Source organism: Talpa occidentalis, unplaced genomic scaffold (assembly GCF_014898055.3).
Source record: "Talpa occidentalis isolate TD23 unplaced genomic scaffold, MPIMG_talOcc4v2.1, whole genome shotgun sequence".
Classification (NCBI taxonomy): Eukaryota; Metazoa; Chordata; class Mammalia; order Eulipotyphla; family Talpidae; genus Talpa; species Talpa occidentalis.
The window spans coordinates 80,241,297-80,254,552 of record NW_026555331.1 but is presented as its reverse complement, the minus strand read 5'-3'; the positions used below and the strand labels follow the sequence as shown (position 1 = coordinate 80,254,552).

The window sequence follows — 13,256 nt, the reverse complement described above, 5'->3', positions numbered from 1 at the left end:
GCTTCATTTTGCTTTCTTTTGCAGTGATGGTTTATCTTCCTGTTTACATTTCACTTAAGTTTTGTCTAAAGTAACATTTGAGCCAGTAATACCACTCTTAGACATCTACCAAAAAAATTCAAAAATGCTAATTCAAAAGGAAATTTGCATTCCCATGTTTATTGCAGAGCTTTTTACTATAGCTAAATTATGGAAACAAAGCAAACAGATGAGTGGGTCAAGAAGATGTGGTATATATATACACAATGGAATATTACTCAGCAGTCAAAGAAATAAATGCATGCCTTTTGCAGCAGCATGGAAAGAGCTTGAAGGGATAATGCTAAGTGAAATAAGTCAGAAGGAGAAAGATAAAAGCTCAATGGTGTCGGGCCTCCCCGGTGGCACAGCGGTTGCGCACTGGGTTGCAAAGCTTCCCGCAGCCTCTGCGGCACCAGTTCGATCTCCGGCTGCTCCCCAGCCACCAGAGGAGGGTCCCACATGGCGCGCAGACCTCTCCTGCAGCCCGCTGCTTCCCTCAGCAGTGTACTTCGGTCCTTCTGCCTGTTCTGCTCCCTGCTCAGGCTCTGGTGAATTCTCTCACCCTCCAGCGCTTCTGATGTACCCAATGCTTGTATAAATAAATAAATAAATCTTAAAAAAAAAAAGCTCAATGGTGTCACTAATATATGGAATATAAAGTAACAAAAAATCAGATAAAAACTAGCTTGAAAACTAACCATTGATAGCTGATTACAGAACTGAAACACCAATGGAGGCAGTGGGTGGGGGAGGGCTAAGAACGAGTTGGGAAGCAAGCACAATAGACTATGTTTAAGTTGGTGGTGGATGCACTATGGTGGTATTATCTGATGAGGGTATCCAAATATTACCTCAATTAAAAATAAATCAAAATGATTTAAAAATAAATAATATAAATAAAATGAAAATGGAATAACCATCAAAAAAATAAAATAGTTTATGGAAAGATTCCTAACCAGATCTCTTTTTGAGACAATATAAAAAAGCATAAGTAGTGACTTTCACAATTCAAATTATTTGTTTTACAAATGGAAGTCTAAAATTTTTGCTTCCTTGTGACTATAATTAAAATTTTAATGATTAAAGAATCCTCATTTAATTGAGGTGGACTTCTACATAATGTTCCTCATAAGTCCATATAAGTCAAATATTTTTTATTTAAAGCTAAAGAGAAGTATTCATATTTACTAGTACATTGTACAAAATCAAAGACACTTAATTTTAATATTTAGACTGTAAATCCACAACTTAATGTATTAAAATATTTTTTTCTGGTTTTTCTTCCCTTACAGTGCGTACTTCAGAAGTTAGCCTATTAGCTTTAGCATGTGAAAGTCACAATGTCATGTTTCCCTCAGGTTTACACCATCATAGAGATGACTTTTTCATAATACTGTGATTTAATATTATGTCTTCATCTTTTATTTTGTGCTGACATAATAAAGATCTCTATGAAGCTGTAGCTTTGATAAAAACTGCTACATTATATTGTTTAATGTCCCTATAAAAATTCTCATATTATGCTTTTCACAAGATTCTAAACAAGAAAGTATTTTCCCTCTTGATGACTTTATTTGATCTCTTTCTTACAACTTAAAAAAGAGTTATAAACTAATAAATACAGTTGACAAAGTTGCAAGATACAAAGTCAAAATACAAAACCAATTGTATTTTTATACTAATGAATAATGGAAGAATAATACTAAGAAAGCATTACTATTTATAATAGTACTGAAAAGAATAAAATTAATCAAGAATATAAAGACTTATACAGTGAAAACTTTAAAATATTTTAAAAGACACAAGTAAGTGGAAAGCCATCCCATGTTTATGGTTTGAAATGCTGAATATTGTTTAATTGTTTATACTTCCCAAAGAATCTACAAATTCAAAGCAAGTCTCATAAAAATCCTAGTGACATGTTTTCTAGAAGAGAAAATAATCCTAAAATTTACCACAAAGGAACATGAATAGTCAAAACAACAGTTAGCAAGAAGAACAAAACTGAGAGACCTCACTTCCTCACTTAAAAATATATCACAAATCTTTGATAATTAAAGCAGCATGATAACTGGCATAAAAATAATTTTATAGACCAGTGAAATACACAGAGGATATTAAGTCCAGAAATTAACACACACATATATGATCTTTAACAAGTCTGCCAAAACTACGTAATGGGAAAAGAATAGGAAAAGAAATAGGGAATGTATAGCGTTTCACTTACACAAGATGAAAAACTTGTATTGATCTGTTGTACAACACTGTGCTTATAGTTAATAATACTTGGGGCATTCCTGGTGGCACAGGGTTTAAAGACAGAGTGCTATCAAGCTATAAGTAGCCACTGCAGCATGAGTTAGATTTCTGGCCAGAGATCTAAGCCACATGGCACAGCAGACCTCTCCTGTCTTGCCAGCTGCTCCCCTCAGCAGTGTATTTCAGTAGATCTGCCTGTTCTGCTCCCCACTCTGTCTAGCAAATCCTCTTACCTCCTGCACCTCTGGCCTACACCCCAGATCTTGTGTGCATAAATAAATAAATCTTAAAAAAAAATAATACTCTGCTGGACAACTTGTAATTTTTTGGAAAGGACAGATCTCATGTTTTGTGTTTATTTCACAATTTTTAAAAAGTAACTACAAAGCTTATAGAGAAACACAAAAAATAATAATTTTGTGACCTACAGAAAAATATTTCTTAGATACAATAACAAAATTATGATGTATAAAATGAAAAAAGATAATTGAACTTCATTAAAATTATGTGTTTCTCTTTGAAAAACACTATTAAGGGAATTAAAATGCAAGCTTCCAACTGAGAAAACATTTGCAAATCATAAATTAGTGTGCTGCATCCTGAATATTTAAAAACTACACAACACACACACACACACACACACACAAAGCACTTAAATATATACTTAATTTTAAAAGAATTGTTACTACATATTAGAATTTTTTCACTTTTTTCACTATACAAAACAATAGTGAGTCTGTGAAGTAACTATAATTCCCACATGCTGCTGGCCAGAATGTAGAAGTCATAAGCATTTTTTAAAATAGTTGGGCAGTTCCTTACATAATTAAATTATACATACTACATGACCTAGCTATTTCAGTCCCAATATATACCCAAGAGAAATGAAATCTATGCATGTGCTTTATTCAGAGCAATTTTGTTAAAATAGGCCACAAAAAAAATTCAAAATATTTCAAATGCCCATCAGTAGTTGAATGGATAAACAAACTGGGTTATAGCCATAGAATGGAATACTATAATGCAATAAAAAATGAAGTTGATATTGACTCTGATGAGTGAAAGAAGACAGAAAAAAGTACGTATTGTGTGATTCTACTTACATAAAAAACTCTAAGAAATGAAAACTAATCTATAGAGACAGGAAGCAGATCGATGGTTGCCTGGGAAGGAGGGTGTGTGGAATGGGATGAGAAAGCAGTAAGAAAATATTATTAAGGGGACAAAAAGAAACTACTGAAGTAGTGGTTATATGCAACACCCACATTGTAGTGAAAAATTTGTGTGTGTGTACATCAAAACTTATCAAATTGCACTTTCATTATGTTTAGTGTTTTGTATATCAAAATCACAGTTCAATAATGCTGTTAAAATTTTCCTCAGACAGCTCTCCAATGATCTCAGTTGGTTTACAAGGGGTTAATGCGGCAAAATTCTCTCAGGTAAAGGATAGATCTGAGGTTAAGACTTAAATGGGGCCTCCCTGGTGGAGGTGCAGCGGTTGAGCTCTGGGTTGCAAGCTGCCCGCAGCCTCTGCAGCACCGGTTCACTCCCTGGCAGCCAGGTGAGGGTCCCACATGGCGCACAGAACTCTCCTGCTGCCCTCTACTCCCCTCAGCAGTGTACTTCGTCCTTCTGCCTGCTCTGCTCTCCGCTCTGACTCTGGTGAATTCTCTCACCCTCCCGTGCTTCTGACTGTACCCAGTGCTTGTATAAATAAAAATAAATCTTAAAAAAAAAAAAAAGACTTAAATGAAGACACAATGTGCACTCTTCCTGTGAAAGTCAGTAAGAACTAGGTTGGGACAATATCTATGGAAATGGAGGAGAGTGAACTATCTTGTTTGTTCCTACAGGGTCACCTAGGAGGGTATTACCCTAGCCTAAAAAAACAAAATCTGCAAGCTCATTTTGTCCCTGAAAGTCCACTATAGCTTTATGAAGAATAACATTTTCTTTATCTCATTCAGTCTCAGATTTAAGATAATTCTTGGAGCCCCAAAAGGCAAAGTACAGCTCTATAAGCTTCATAGCATTAAATAGTTTCACCATCATATTTTCTATCACCAAGTATCTGTCTTTTGCACTTTACTCTGTGCAAAGCTCTAAACTAATCACTACATAAAGGCAAAGGAATTATACACACAGTGTTGGAAAATGGGGACTTTCATACACATTTCACAAGATGAACAACAGAATTAAATGACTTCCTTTCTGAGCCAGTAGTGAATTACAGGGCTGGTGCTAATGTCCAGGGTTTACCAATTTGGCTTCTAACTGAGTATTATGTAATCATGATATGTACTTGTTAGGATATTATGTATGTGCTAATTGGTATGTTGACAGCTACTGCCCAAAAGTTCAACATCTAGCTTGAATGAAAACTTTGTCTCCTATATCAGCCTTTGTTTTACTGTAGTCAGGCTGAACTCAGAACAAATAAAATTACATATAAATGTAACCTTGCATTTTCTTTTCCCCCAAAGGTTCTAAATAACTTTGCTGTAATTCTTTGGGGATGATTTTCATGAAAAATTCTATAATCTTCATTAGTATATTTCTCAGTATCAGGTGCTTTCAAAGCTGTGCTTTATCCAAATTGTGTTTTTGTCAAAGGGGATAATGTAAAAAGTCTATTGGGATATTGCTAGGAAACTTAAAAAATTACTTTCTGTATCTAGTTAGACCAAGTAAATTTTTAACTCATTTCTTTTAGGGCAGAATTATGTATCAATGAAAACTTCAAGGGAATAAAAATTAAGCACTGAAACTAAGATTCTTTGTCTAAAAACAAGTCTGTCAAGACAAGATTATTATTTATGGGGATTAAGGATAGCCTTTAGATGAGTAAACAATTTAAGCCTAAAGCTACAGAATTACACATAGATGCATAGATGTTTCTATAATTCTTCCTCTTGCTCATTATTTGCTATTCCCCCAGATTCAGTCATGAATTATTGGCCCTAGGGCCATATGCACACCACTGGGGCAAATTCTCAGTGCTGCTTGATCTGACCAAGGCCACATTCCTTACATGATAGGTAGGTAGGTAGATAGGTAGGTAGGTAGGTAGATAGATAGATATAGATAGATAGATAGATAGATAGATAGATAGATAGATAGATAGATAGATAGATAGGTGATATAACTATAATATATGGTGTGAATAATATATATATAAGGGTTTACTCAAAATAGAGATTTATCTTGAATAATAGATGACCCTCAACAGTGCTATGCCATTCTCCAGCCAACTAGGACCTGATGCTACAGAATATTGAGAATCTGACAACTGTTGGGATAGTTTACATGAAGTCTATCTTATTTAAAATGCTAGAACTTCACATAATTTTGAAATCTCACCCTTGATATTGTTATCTTGAACAATAAGTAAATTTGAAACATTATAACTTCTCAGTTCTTTAAGTTTTACCATGTATCTGGTGCCTCCTAATATAAATCATACAAGAAATTTTTGTGAACCTAAAAGAAAGAAAAAAAAGCCTCTATGAGTCTGAAGCAGATAGGTCAAAAGTAAACCTAACTGGAAGTAGAGGTAACATAAATTGTGTACAGGGCAAAATAGCAATTTTCAGCAGCAGTCAGAAAACTGGGAAAATGAGAGATCAGACAACTGCCAAAACCAGAACGATTGTCTATTTTCTAAGCTACTTAAGATTAATTCACTTAGTTGTTGGGTTGTAAACCTGAATAAGAAAAACAAGGGAAGACTGATAAATTGTCATACCACAGTGGATTAAAGAGACATGACAAATAAATGCAATGTGATATTCTGGATTAAATTTTGAAAGAGAAAGAAATTGATGTAAAGTTTGGTGAAATTAAGTAAGCTTTGACGGTTAGTTAATAGTAGTAATGTATCAATGTCAGTTTCTTAGATTTGACAAATATACATCAAAATAAGATGATAAAGCATTAGGCAAACTAAAACCAGATAGAAGTTTTACAGGGCATCTCTTTTCAATGTTTTTGTAAATGTAACATCAATTTTAAAAATGTTTATTTAAAAATTAATAAGGCAATATTTTTATTCTGAAGTAGATGAGGCATACTTATATAAATATAACTAACTATATTATAAAGAGACCAACTCAATCAATGATAGTTTAATGAAAGAAATCACACAGTACAATGGAGCATGAGACTAGCAGATCTCTAAGTCCAATTTGTGGTTAATGAAGAATACCTAAGGTAAATCCTGAGGGATATATGTAGGATTCAGCAATACAGTAATGGGTGACCAGTATTGCTAGTAGAATGAAGAACATGAGGAATCCATATCACTAAGATGATAGGGAAAGGCAAAGGATGAGATTAGAAATGGGAATGGATCAGGCCATGGGAATGAATTAAAAAAAGAAGACAATGCTCCCTTTGGCAGCACAAATACTAAAATTAGAACAATACAGAGAATATTAGCATGGCCCCAGTGCAAGGATAACATGTAAATTTGTGAAGCACTCCATAAACAAATTAAAACAGAAGACATATGAATACTGAACAAGTATATGAATAGGTACTCCATATCACTAACCATCAGTGGACTGTAAATCAAAATGAAAATGAAGTATCACATCATAGCAATTAGGAGAGCAACAACAACAATAAAGAAAAGAACAAGTGTTGTTAAGGACATGAAGGAATAGTGTTAAACTTGTACAGATATAATTAAATATAACTGAGGAAATCAAATACTTAAAGTAGCTTGTATGGGGGATGAAAGACTTGAAATGATAAATTTTAATATCCACAAAGAAATCCCCATAATCATCATGAAACAAGAAAATGTATATACAATTTTAAAGATTGATCCTGAAATTTAAATGAAAGATAAAGGTGTCAAGAAGAAGAAGACAATATTGAAGGAAAAATAGCAAAGATATGGCTACTTCACTACCAGATATCAAGGCTTACTATAATGCTAAAGTAATCAAACAATATTCCATATGTCAAATATGATAATGTTGACATTGTAAGTCTCTGGGAATAAATGGAATATTCAAGAAATTGGCTTGAAGGTGTTATTTATACACATGGAAGAAATTTTAGATCTCTACCTCATGTTATTCCAACAACAAAAATAAAAATAAATCAGTGACTTAAAAACAAATTGGACCAAGAACAAAAAAGAGAAGACAGGTAATTGTTGAATTTTTTGAACTGAGGTAGGCAAATATTCATTTTTTATCAAGACAGAAAAGCACAAGGCACAGAATAAATGACATGTGAATACTACATTAATATTTAAAAAATCCTTTATGAAATAATATCACAGTTCAGAAAATAACTCAAGATATTCTGAATGAATATAAATGATAATGGATTGAAATCCAAAATATTGAGACATTCTATAACTTTAAATAGACATTTTTTCAGAAATTTTTTAGGCCAATAAATTCATGATACATAATATTTTACTAATTGTAAAATGAAAATTCATAATAATATTTCACACTTAACTATTGGTAAAAAATAACATTTCACACTTAACTCTTGGTAACAAAGTCTTGGCGTTGTTGTTAAATAATACAGAATAAATTTTTATATTCTATTGGATTGTAACAATCTTTTTGAAAAGCAATATGGTAATATATAGGAAAGCATGAAAAACAATAAATCAGAACAATGGGAAACAAAGTCACAACCTACAACTTTTAAAAGCAAGTAATAAAAAGAAAATTTTCAAAATAAAAATCTTCCAACTACCTTTCCCTACCTTGCTGCCTCTGATAGGGTCAATGGAGAGCAGGTGTTTTTGTGCTTATTCTTTCTTTTTCACCACCTTCTCCACTTCTGGCTACTAAACACCCCAAGAGCCAGGACAAGAGAGAAAAAAATTTAGAAGTAACAGAGCAGTAACACTTGGCTATTGGAGAGGTTCATCCATTCAAATGTGATAGATGCACTGTTTCATTTCCCATTTGGGGAGCATTTTTACTGATTTTTCAAAGTTCTTCTACAAAGACCACTGATTATAGTTCTCAAAAGACAATCCACAACTCTTCTGCATGGTATGGGACAGGTGGACAAATAAGGCATAGGTTCCCCTGTCTAGAGAAACCCTCTGATCTTTTCACATCCACACATTAAAAAAAAATGGAAGTTGGTGTGCATGGACTGGTACAGACAGGTTCCCAATCTATGAACATACTCTGCTTAGGTATAACTGCAGTATTCAGAGGAGGCATTTGGTCTCTTTTACATTATTCTTAATTTCCACTGAAATTGGTGAGATAACTTAGATTTTCACAGTCTGTTAAGCTAGTTTTTTTAATTCACACTTTTATGAGAAATCATCATATTCTCCTAAAGCCCATAGCCTACTTTCTTACCCTTGCTAATAGTCTCTGACTGGATCACTCTAAGCTAGTCTCTAACACTGAACTAATCTGAATACCCTTTGCTATGACAAATTTAATTATCATTTTCTAAATCTCGGCCTTACTGCCTCTGCATTCTCCATCCCTATCTCTACCCCTGCTCAGGATTATTTGTTGTAGACAACAAAAACTAAATTTAGTAAGTTCACACAAGAAAGGAATTAATTAGAATATGGCTGAGTTCACAGAATCAGCTGGGAAGCTGGAGAACTGTATTTAGATGGAAATTAAGATGGAGAAACTGCAGACCTAGTCACAAGAATGATCTGTTTTGGAGGCCTCCAATGTTATCATTCCTCATTCCATCACCAGGCTATCAAGTCCTGTGCAGCTGCAGTAAATAACCTCTTTTCCTGGTCCACCTTTTGCTTTATTTCCATGAGATTTAAAGTCCAGTAGGAACACAAACTTAGCCACAGTTAAAGCATAGGCCCACAACTCAAAAATCCAGGGGCAAGGGACAATGACTTAGCATTAAAAATTAATTTATTATTAATCAGGTTTGTTATTTTGGCACACAGTATGATTATTAATATAAAATCTCATAATAATGCATTAAAATACAATTCATGTGAAATAGTGAGTGGGCATAAAATTTGCATAAAAATTAACTATCTTTCTTATAAAAGCAATTAAAGAGAAACTATAAGATAGCAATCAGGGTCCTCCCTGGTGGCCTAGGAGTTAAGTCTCAGCTTTATCACCACTGCAGCCAGTGTCCGATCCCCAGTCAGGGAGCTAACCCACATATGGTGCAGCAAGCCTTTCCTGTCTCACCCGCTGCTCCCCTCAGCAGTGTACTTCAGTAAATAAGCCTGTTCTGCTCCCCACTCTGTCTCTGGTGAATCCTCTCACCCCCCCCACCTCTGACCTACACCCAAGTTCTTCTATGCATAAATAAATGAAAAATCTTAAAAATATGATATAGTTTATATATATATATACATATATATGTGTATATATATACACATATATAAACATATATATATACTAACACATATATGCATATATGTGTGTATATGTACAAAGATGTCTTTATATATATAAAAAGATGTCACTCACTTAACATAAAAGATAGATCCTTATGGACAAAATGAAAAACACTTATTCAGATGAATAAAGACTTTCATTATTTTAGGATGGAAAGATCAAATGTTTTAAAGAAGCTCTTTTTCACTGGAATACCTATAATACAGGAAGAATTAGAATTAATATCTGTAACTGTATTCCTTATTGAAAAAGGAATTTAGTGTATAAACTAAATTTGGTTAACTGAATTGACCTTATTAATTTTTCAAAGGGAAGGGGCGATGGTTTATGTGTACATATTCTGAAAATGATTTGAAATTGGATTACACAGACATACAGAATAACAGATGCTTAGACTCCTATACTCTATATTAAATGTGAATACCTGAACAGAATAAAATCAAGTTCATGGTAAAGATATGGCATCCATATTTCTATCCAAATAATGTTCATTTTCAATCTGAAATTCCACGAAGGGAATCATGATAATTTTTAACCTATTTCCCAACCTGTCAATCATTAATATGATCACTTTACACAAACAAATTCCATTGTAACTTCCATCTCAATCAGAAATCACATATATTTTTCTAGGATAGCCTAAGATTTTTGTGCCACTCTGTTTTCCTGTTAGAGGTCTGGGCAAATGACGAGATAGAATCAAACACTGTTAAAATCTCAACTTGAAGAATCTTCTATCTAATTACTAGCTCATACTCCTGACACAATGTCATTACTGATAAAGATCTGATAAGTATGAAGGATTAAAGCAAAAATAAAGCTGAGAACAATTAGGGAACTATTGTCAAACTACTAGCAAATACAAGGTATACAGAGATTTCCAGAACAAGATAAGCATTTTACTCCCTTGCTCTTAACAGCTCCCTTTCATCAATAGCTGTAACTGAAGAATACCAGGGTATCAAGAGCCCTGTGGAACCCTATGAAACCCTGAGGTCCCACCTCATCTCACTGTTACTATGCTTAGGTGCATTTGTTAATCTCACATTGTCTTCTTAGCTAGAGCTATTCAGGAAGACTAATCCTATGCTATATATCCCACGGTGCCCTAGACCCCATGTTCTCTGAAGTACAAGTCAGTATGTTATCACTATCCATTATTTCCTGGAGAAGTGATTTATTTATGAAACTGGAAAAAAAAAAAAAAACCTACAAAAAATAACAAAACAACAACTGGAATGTTTTTTTAAATTTCTCCCTCAGATACACAGTCAAGCGAACCTATTGGTTACCTAAGTCTTGTTGGTCATGGCTTTTGAATAGATATTTGTAAAGGAAACTAAGAATGTTTAAACTCCTGATACCAGGAGAAAACAGAAAATGCTATCATAGTCAAGTCCTTTCACTTTCAGTATGTCATAGTGGTCTAGTAGTCCCTGATATGAAAAAAGATACCCCTCGCACCCATCTTTCAGAAGCACAAGGAATCCATTCAACAAATTTTTATGAACAAGGACTATGTGCCAAACCTTAGAAATGCAATGATAAATAAAAAGAAAAAAAAAAATCCATGTCCCTGTGGTCATGTACAGTGTGATGAGAAAGACAATAAACAAAAATAGATAATTCACTCTATGGCTCTACATTAGGTTATTTCAACCTCATTCCTTAAAGACACAAGATTTTGGGGCCTCCCTGGTGGCGCAGTGGTTGAGCGCTGGGTTGTGAAGCTGCCCACAGCCTCTGCAGTGCCAGTTCAATCCCCGGCTGCTGGCGAGGGTCTCTCCTGCCGCCTGCTGCTCCCCTCAGCAGTGTATTTTGTCAGTCTGCCTGTTCTGTTCTCCGCTCTGGTTCTGGTGATTTCTCTCACCCTCCCGTGCTTCTGACTGTACCCAGAGCTTGTATAAATAAATAAATAAATCTTAAAAAATAAATAAATAAAAATAGCCAATTAAAAAAAAAGACACAAGATTATGGTGGCCACTAACTTCTGAGTGGTCAGGATCTTCTTTCTAGTAATTTTCTCATACTTTTCCATTTTATTGTCCATTTCTGCTCCAGGGTTTTTCTTTGCGACTGCATCCAATTTCAGAAATGTCTGCAATTTAATGTGTTGCTACCAAAAATAGCACTAACCCCAGCAAGGCCCATTTAATACAAAGAGGTACAGTGACTGGAAAAGAAATTGTTTATAATATTTCAAGAAATAAAGTGGGAGTGTACATTATTTATGAAATGTTTATGATGTCATCCAATAAGATCATAAACCTAGAGTGACAAAACTATCATAAATACAGAAGATTTTTTCCTGCATCATTTCACTGCTCAACTCTCCTAACTGATAACTTATATTTCAGGTTTTAGAATTTTCACTCTTTAAATTTCTATGATAGGGGCCTCCCTGGTGGTGCAGGCAGTTGAGCGCAGCACTGTGAAGCTGTCCACAGCCTCTGCAGTGCCAGTTCTATCCCCGCCGGCCTTGAAGCAACCCATCTGGCGAGCAGACCTCTCCTGTCTCACCCACTGCTCCCCTCAGCAGTGTATTTCGTCAGTCTGCCTGTTCTGTTCCCCGCTCTATCTCTGGTGAATCTTCTCACCCTCCTGCACATCTGGCCTATACCCCAGTTCTTGTATAAATAAAAAATAAATCTTAAAATAAAAACCTTCTATGATACTAATCAATCTAGCATACCAACCAATTTTTATGAAAAATTTCATTGCAGAGTCAAATATAATAAATAATACAATCAAGATGTAAAAACAAAACATTGTTGAAATGACTTCATTAGTCCTGAAAGTTATGAAACTTTTCTTGGTACTATGAATTAGGTGGGAAGGAACTCAAAAATTAAATTTCTAATTTGGATCCTTTTGAAGTGATGGAGTGTTTTCCTATTTTAACACTTTTGATGTGAAGATAAGTCTGCAGAATTAGAGGGAAGTTCACATTGCTTTGGAAGTAATTGTACTTTATCTTTGTGATAAGTATCTTTTAAGAACAATAAAGGGATTTACTTCTTTCAGGTAGTAGTGAAATCATTGTGAGTGTCCTTAACTGCTTCAGTATTTCATCAAAGGCATAGTTTATATATAGCAGTTGAAACCTGAAAGAGAGAGACTGGACAAAATTTATGTAGCAACAGAAAGTTGGGAAGGGAGGGGAACAGAGGGAAGACAATATACTCTGATTCGTCTTTTCCTAATGGATTACATAACTGAAAATCAAATTAAATATATCCGTAAGAAAATGTCTGTTATCAAGCTCATTGATTATGATACTTTTTACAGTTCTATTGTAAAGGGCAGTGATTTTTCAGTATAACTCTGTCCTAAGACTCTGGTTTAATGAAAATATTGGCTGGTTATAAAATGTTAAATGTCAATTTACCCTACGGAAATTAAAAAACACTCCTTTACCAAAAATAGAAAATAAAAATAAGCAAACAAACAAGAGAGTGTGGAGAAAAGGTGGTTTGAACTTTGCTTTTTTTTATTTATCAAGGAAACCTGTTATACTTATTGATTTAATGTTGGTTTACAACATTGTACATAATTTAGGAGTACATTAATACACCTCTACAAATG

General features: G+C 34.1%; 1 protein-coding gene and 1 non-coding gene across 2 annotated transcripts in view; one reads left to right on the top strand and one right to left on the bottom strand.

The window, feature by feature from the left end:
• The window catches only part of ZNF804B (zinc finger protein 804B), an 800,208-nt gene that overhangs the window by 628,215 nt on the left and 158,737 nt on the right, over positions 1 to 13,256 (bottom strand). The window lies entirely within an intron of this gene.
• Positions 6,667 to 6,773, top strand: LOC119251699 (U6 spliceosomal RNA). Its single transcript, XR_005126574.1, has one exon. It is a non-coding gene; the product is annotated as a U6 spliceosomal RNA (small nuclear RNA).